General features: G+C 36.6%; 1 protein-coding gene across 10 annotated transcripts in view; it reads right to left on the bottom strand.

Moving 5' to 3' along the window:
- Window positions 1–7,500, bottom strand: part of Pfk (ATP-dependent 6-phosphofructokinase) — a 130,460-nt gene that overhangs the window by 122,886 nt on the left and 74 nt on the right. For 6 of the 10 annotated variants that reach the window (XM_068390043.1, XM_068390044.1, XM_068390040.1 and 3 more), the window contains exon 1: window positions 7,327–7,469. The exons of 1 other annotated variant lie outside the window; for it this stretch is intronic. The gene's annotated coding sequence lies outside the window, so the exon portion shown is untranslated. Of the gene's footprint in view, window positions 1–4,933; window positions 4,955–7,326; window positions 7,470–7,500 lie in introns of those variants that run through there. 3 more of the 10 variants (XM_068390045.1, XM_068390042.1, XM_068390036.1) reach the window with 2 other exon arrangements.

Consider the following 7,500-nt stretch of genomic DNA (forward strand, 5'->3'; position numbering starts at 1 on the left):
CAGGGATAAAGAAAAGGAATTGTTACATTTATTATGTACTTATTGTCTACCAGTAATGTATAGGGGGTGACTCGTAAAATCCACCCCAAAAATTCTTCCCACAAAAGTTCCACCCCCCTAAATTCTCCTCCCCACAAAATTTTCTCCTCTTAAATTTCCACCACACAAAAGTTACACCCTATGATTTTTTTGGCCCTGTTTATTTGACAGACCTGTTAGCTTTCTCTGCAGTTAAAGATAATGATTTAAAAATTGTTATCAAAGTACATTAATATAATTTTTCAATACTGTGCATACAATTTTATAACAACAAAAAAGTACAGGGAGTGAATTAAAAGTTTTAATGCAATATGAACTAAAAGGTATGAATGTTATGAGAAACGTGTCAAAAAATTAAGTCAATCTTTTCAAAATTTTCTACCATTTTTTTTTCTTTTTTTTTTTTGCACAGTCTACACGCCTGATATGTTTATTTCTGCCATAGTTTCTTCCTTAATCAAGGCCCCACACAAACTAGGTGAGAATGTACTGGTGCCAAATTGGCATGTACTGATGTTTGATCATGAAGGGACAACTCTCAACACTTATCGCTTCTCTCTCTTTTCCAACGCATGAGATTGTCCAGGAAGGAGAATAGTAATGAGAGGGGCCCTTTATTCCTACCAGTAGCACGAGAGCTCGTTTTCGTGATAAAAGAGCACAGGTATCAGACGTGAGCACCTATACTGCATACCAATATGCATACTCAATAACACATTGTCTCCCATGGGGAGGGAAATGGTAAGTAACACATACACGACTTCTATCAATCGGACTTCCTGGTTATTTCCATAAGTAACTGAAATGTCACCTGCTTCAACTCTACACAAGGGAGAGTAGTAAGATTCAATGACATTGTCCAGTCTCGATTGATTGATTGATTGATTTAGAGTTTTCAGGCATCCTGACATACTGTATAAGGTCATTGACGCCGTGTCCAGTCTCGAAGCATGGTACAATCTCAAAGAATATCCTGTGCGCACGGTGAACTGGCATACAGAGATCTAGCTCATAGGGATCCCGCTCATCCAGTAGTATGTTGCATGAAAGTATCCATGAGGATCCCGCACATAGTACATTCCTAGAACGTTAAGGATCCCGCACATAGTACATTCCTAGAACGTTGAGGATCCCGCACATAGTACATTCCTAGAACGTTGAGGATCCAGCACATAGTACATTCCTAGAACGTATCTGTGAGTATCCCATGCGAGGTGATCTAGTGAAGTTTTCAGGTATGTCTAGGATGAGTTGTGGACATAGAACTCTGAAGTCTTCGCATCAGAAGGTTATACGAAGCTTACAAGAGAGCAATTGTGGCCATGCAAACAGGAGTGCATTTGTGGGAGCGCTCATCCACAGGCTAGAGAGCACAAGAGAATGAGTGCAAGCAGCCATAGGAGAGCATGCGCAAGCACACAGTACAGTAGCCCTCTGTGTTAGGTTATTGTCTTTTTCTTCGTCTTCTGTGAAGGAGCCAAGGAGACTCCTACCGCAGCACTGTCTCTCCTATAGGGATAGAAATGGTAGAAATAACCACTCCTATCGATCGGTCTTTGGACTTATGCCACTCCTATCGATCGGTCTTTGGACTTCTATGCCACTCCTATCGATCGGTCTTTGGACTTCTATGCCACTCCTATCGATCGGTCTTTGGACTTTTACATCCATAAAGAGGGAAAGAAGTTCAGAGCCCTTCTATCAAAACTGGCAGCATCATGGGATGAAGGAGAGACAAAAATGGGGAAGGAACTTAAAGTACTCCTTCTAAGCGTAGTTCAGGCTGACGACGATACTTTAACAGGATAGAGGTCACGGAAACTCCATGAAGGGATGGCACAACCAGGTCGTATTTCCTTACCGCCTTTCTAGGAACGGGAAGACACTTAAGGAAGAAGTGCTTTCCTTGCCATTACTAAGACTGATTAACTCTATATTCTTTCTATTCTATTAAGGACCTTCGAGTGGGATTGCCCAAAACCCTACCCCTCTTGTTGTATTACCATTTCACAGACGACTATTTACAGACTACAGTTAAGCCTCAGTTATAGCGGGTTCTATCTTCGCGTATTAGGATATTCGCTATACAGAAAACTGTGTAGCCTACTGAATAAAAAATCACATATTTGCAGTTTCGCGATAAGTACTCTCGTAGCCAGACGATTTCAAAGCAACCGCGCTCCTTTGCACCCGGCATCCTTAGCGCAATTTCCCTCTCTACAGGTACAACACCAAATCTCTCGCTCACTCGTCCTCAGTCTTGCTTCATCTCTCCCCGCTTACGCATCTTTCGCTTCAATCCTTTTAGTGCAGAATCATATTTTGATGTTAAAAAAAAAAAAAAAAAAAACCTGTACCTATTAAGTGTGCTTAGAGAGATTTTAGTATAAAATTTAGTACATACATTACCCTCTACCACTCATTAGTAGCCTTTAAACCTTTAAAACAACTGTACAGTACAGTATACAAAATAGTGTACAGTACCATATTTTACAACACAGTACAATAGTAATGTAGATATAGGCTATGTGTATGGTGAGTTTGGAATGTGAACAGCGCGAGTTGACCTACCAAACAGCAAACACTTATAAGTGTTACCTTAGCTAATCAAGCTGTACTGTAGTGATAGTACTATACATATGTCACAGAAATATACACTAATATAGTACTCTCGCACTATATTAAATAGAAACGACAGTGTTTTGTCGTCACAGTACTGCATATCATCTACCTTGAGTGTGATGATGGCTAGTGTTACGTGTACTGCAGTCTTACATACACAAGTGTGCATGTACTGTACACTTATTGAAATGTGTTCATACCGTAATACAATATTTATACTGTGATAGAAACCAAGTAAAAACAATATCAGATAGTACAGTGGGTTACTTAGTGTATTATTCGACCTCACAAAGGCAATGGGCAGCAAGTAGTTAGGTTAGATGTTAACCCGCACTAGGGGAGCAAGTATTCGCAGATTCTCGCATTTTGCACCTGTCTCTGTTACCTAACCCCCTTGAATAGGAGGGCCGACTGTATTCACCTCCACACTAACTTGAAAAACTGTAGTTCCAAAGTTATGCTTATGCTGGATATCGATCTTCCAAGTTTTAATTTCCATTATTACTTACATCATTTACATTGAGTTTCTTTATTCTTAATGTCCACATTGCTTTGTAAATTATTTCTTTGGCTTGGCTATAAAGAACATGAGTGTGGGTGGGCAAGAGTATTCACCAAGATGAATCTAGCTCAAGTAACTGAATGATATGGCTACTGGGATGCAGTCTTAATGAGGCAAAATAACAGAAGCATTAGAGCCATGTTCTATGGAATTTACTGAATATTTAGTTATTTTTCTATCTCCAAAATTAAATTTCATATGAAAACTATAGAACTTTTCACCAAATAAAAAGAAAACAGAGTACAGTGTTTATGAAATTTCTTTATGACCAAGTTAAAAATAAGAATTAAAAATGGATCAGATTTCAAAGATTGGGTCTATTCACATTTGTAACATTCTTCTGAAAACCACACTTGACGACCCTTTACAAAATAAAACAATTATTATTAACTATTCTGATACCTTACTTTTTTGTCACTAAACTTTCAAATACCACTCCTCTTAAGCGGAAGTTTTATTTAAACACATTCTGTTAACCAATTCCTAAATGTCCCACAAAAATCACTTTAATAAACTAGAATAAAGCTGTATTCACTTATGTTTGCCCTTGATATGCATGCTAAGTAAGCATCTTTTTTTATTTGAATCGTATTATCATCCAAATCAACTTTCACAATTAATTATAAAGTATAGTACACTTGTTTAGAATATGAAAACTGTGGTTGGTAACACTCAGTTCTTCATGAATATTAATTAAAAAAAAATACCCAAGGGTTTAAAGCATGAACTTGTGTTGAAGTGAATGCGAGCAGAACGTTATAATTTAATGGTGGACATAGATTTTCCATTAATAAATGCTCATGAGAAATAAACTCAAGCAAATTGTATATCATTAATATTAGAATTGGATTTGATTTATGATTCCCCACACCCATGACCAATTGAGGGAAAAGCTGGCAGTTGCATTATGAAGGAAAAGTCGAGAGGTTGGACATTGATATGGAAGAACGGAAGCGGGAACCGTGTTGCAGTAAAAGACTAAAACCATTATCATAGAGGACGAAGAGACGTTGAAAAGAACCTAAAGTAATGCCTACAGTGCATGGCACTCCCTGCCTAGGAGCTTGCTATTAGAACTAGGATATATATCTACCTGGAGCCTTTGAAAATTGTTCATTTAAAACTATGGTTACATACAAAAATCTTGTAGAGACCTAGATAATGGATGCTGTAGCTAATGAAGACACATATAAACAGTACTTTAAAAATGTTGAATTGGCCTATAGCTATAAGGGTACTGTGATCATGGACCATCTGTGACTGAAAAGCTACAGTATAATTCCACTGCTAAAAGAATCATAGTTGTTTCTTTATTCTTGAAAAACGTATCTCCTGATCAGCAACATTCCACATGTAAAAACCACATTCATACCGCAAAAGCCATTACATTATGAAAGGCTATAAAGCAACAAAATCACTACCTGCATGGTAGATAAAGTATATCTAAATAAGCTTAAAACTTACAGTGCTCCTCTACTGAATTCATGCTATAATATCCTTACAAAATATAGTATGTGTTACCTATCCAGTACATACGGGCACTATTTCTTATCTTACACTTCCTCTCTGTATTATCACCAAGTTCAGAACAAAATCTCGGCTTCAAACAACTGGCATGAGCCTTGACTTCAAGATTCTATTCTTCTAAATAATGAATGAAGATCAAAAAGAAATAAGCACAATGCAAATTTCCCACTAAGTAAGAATCACCTAAGTTCACTTAATGTTCATAGGACACTTCTCCAACCAAGACTGAACAGAGGCTCAACACAAAACTTCCCCCACCAACCCTTTTTTATCAACCCTTTCACCTTGAGGGGTGACCTTTCATGCACACAAGATCAATGTGTTCCCCTACTCACATGGAGAAAGGACATAACCCTACTCATGGCAGATCATGCCAAGTTACAGCAATCACTCCAAATGAGTATGAAACACCTAAAGATGTTATACTTAACATATGACATCTTTAACCAGTCATTATACTATACTATATTGTCAGTGAGTAGAAGAAATTGTCTTGATAACAGATAGATTCTAAAATAGAAAAGAACCGTATAAAACATTATTTGCATATTCTTCTTTACCTGGGTCCTACAATTAATGCTTTATATATTGTTGAGGGTAATGACACTTCTCTGTTTGAGTATATAAAATACTTTCTAAGAGACTTCTTGGTGTTAATAATATTTGCATAAAAAAGGAAATTGTACTGTGCCACTACTGTACAAACTTATACAGAAAGCTGCTTCACAAATATACCTAAAAATACCTCAACAACATCCGATTCCCAAGTTCATCAATTTCATACAATACTATACAGTAGCAGTATGGTTTATTATACCATATATCAAATACAGTACAGTGCGATATATTCGGCTGAATTCTTTAAAATAGAAAAAACCTTTACACATAACTAGTGAACAGCAACTATACCATACTATATTACATACCAATTAACTAGCATAACTTCATCCAACCACTCACCATTATGTATTTTAAGAGTATTTCTGACCACGGATGAATTATAAAAGACCAGGACTTTACTGCAACTGATATCTGCATTAGCTTTAACTTATTCCATAAAATCTTTGAAGTAACATAAAACTGATACAGTACTAATATAATTCTATCTCAATTTAATAAAAAATTATTCATAGAATACTGCACATTTTCAATGGTTGATTTATTACTTCTCCGGTGTTATCTACAGTTTTCATAGCAATAGCTGCCAATGTTTTATTTCAGTGGCTAAGCTTGGGCACATATTTAACAGCATCCTTGAAAGATTTTTTTTTCTTTTTTTGCTTCCTATTTTCATTATCCACTGTAAATAAGCTGATATGTTAGCTGTCTCTAGTGTACTCTATGTACTCTACTGAACTTTTATATCCTATAAATCTTGTAATTTAATTCAATACATTTATTTGTCTCTAGTTTACTGAACTTTAATGACCTATAAAACTTGTACAGTATTGTAATAGACTAAATCTATTTTCTAGCTTGTGAGCCAGCCTTTAGACTTACACTTATTCAAGCAAAATACAGTAATTTTTAATATATACTGGAATATGATGAAATACAGTATGGTATATTTAATGAAAATGTGATTTGAATATAATTCATGTAATGTACTTTACATATCACATAGTAAGTGCAGCCTCTTTCTACAACGGATATCTTAGTTCTTTCTACTAATAGGTTTTGGCACTTAGCTACACATTCTATCATTCAGGGTTGAATGAACATTTGGGTGGAAAATGGGAACTGCATTACTCATACTGATTAAATGTGAGTTGGGCTAAAGCCGACGCCTAAGCATGGATGCTAGTTAGCTCAGGTTACGTTAAAATTCAATTTTTCCTAATAATCTAAACATTAATATAATTTGCGTAACCTATCAGTTACAATTGCTTAGGATACAGCTCTGTTAAGACTTTAGTTAAACTATTGTCTCTTCCACATAATCAATTTTAGATTATCTCTTTGGTAGACCTAACAAAACTCCAACATACCTACAGAACTGTAACCGTATATCCTAATATTTATTTGTTTTATGCACCAACTATAAATATAAACAGACATATGCATATTTGAAATTGTACAGATGGGCCTAAGAAAATATACACTAGACTCACCCTAAAGGAATTTACAATCAAATTCACTCTCATACACTTAGGGCCTTCCTTAGGTAATACAACATATCAGCCCGGCAAAGTAGGCTAATACGCTCGCATAAAAATAATTATATACAACTCGGCTTCAACTATTTCCTTCTCTTCTAAATCAGAGGTAATCAAAGGCTGTCATAGGCTAGTATGCTTGTCTAAATACCACATGACAATTCTTTCACCTGTCAATTCACGATGTCCAGGCCAGCCAGCCTATGTCTCCTGCCAAATCAATGAAGGAGTTCGCATATCACGACCTTAAATCACCATTATAACGATCATTCACTGGGATTTGACTTCCGATCCCCCACCTTAGACCATTGCATCATCCGTTTGACCGGCACTGAGAACAGTACAGCATTTTTCTATCATGTGGGAACCTGCATACTTCTTCCCAAGCCATAATTTAATTAATAACTTCTCTTTGCTTACCTCCCTCACGATAGACCAGGCCTCACTCACGAATCCGGCAGAAACTGGGCAGGATATCTAATCTATTTTTACTTTTTGGCCCGTGATATCCAAGTTGCCCGTCGTCTGCTCTGTTCCTCCAATCAGCTGTTGGGTACTACAGCTACCATTGGGGGGTTCCTGGTCTACAAGAGG

The sequence above is a fragment of the Palaemon carinicauda genome, chromosome 16, assembly GCF_036898095.1.
Source record: "Palaemon carinicauda isolate YSFRI2023 chromosome 16, ASM3689809v2, whole genome shotgun sequence".
Lineage (NCBI taxonomy): Eukaryota > Metazoa > Arthropoda > Malacostraca > Decapoda > Palaemonidae > Palaemon > Palaemon carinicauda.